This window comes from Petromyzon marinus, chromosome 25, assembly GCF_048934315.1.
Source record: "Petromyzon marinus isolate PM22_M1 ecotype Great Lakes invasive population chromosome 25, UKy_Petmar_22M1.pri1.0, whole genome shotgun sequence".
Lineage (NCBI taxonomy): Eukaryota > Metazoa > Chordata > Hyperoartia > Petromyzontiformes > Petromyzontidae > Petromyzon > Petromyzon marinus.
In genome coordinates, this window is record NC_133691.1 from 9634704 (window position 1) to 9635410 (window position 707).

Genomic DNA, 707 nt, shown 5'->3' on the forward strand with positions numbered 1-707 from the left:
GTCTTCTGGTCCAACACCAATGGAGACTAGGCTCTAAGAAAAGCCGTCTCGGGTGTGGACCAATCAAATTCAAAGAGAGTGCATATTATCAGAGTTGTCTTTTTTGTTTGCATTTTGACTGCTTGTGTTGTGGTTATTGCAAACATGATGCCTTGAATAAAGGTGTCAGTTTTTGTGCCAGTTAAAAGGGTGAAACCTATTCCTATATCTTGTTACTGGCAAAGGAGGTCTCATAATGTATAAACTTTCTTCCGTTTTTCATTTCAAGTATATTTGTGTGCTTTTAAGCTGCATTCTAACCTTATTTTTTATATAGTTCCAAAATGTTTAATTCCATTCCATTTATAGAAAATTCCAGTTTGGATAGTTTTGCTTATTAGTAAAATTTGAGCCATGAACCTAACCTTAATTTAAAGCAGAGCGAATTTACTTACTAAAATCATAATTTGCCTAAACATTACCTAACCTGTTGACATTGGATTTATAGATTGATCAATAATTAATACATTTGTATGAAAACAAATATTTGATAAATGCTTTAGAATTTTACAACTTTCTAACAGTAACATTTACTTAAAAAAACACACACACACACCATACAGTAAGCAGGTGTGCTGAATATTTTGTAAACATTTGGAATTTTATTTTCTCCCAAAATATTTAATGAACATTCAAACTTTCCGTATAATAAAACAAGGGTTAACTGC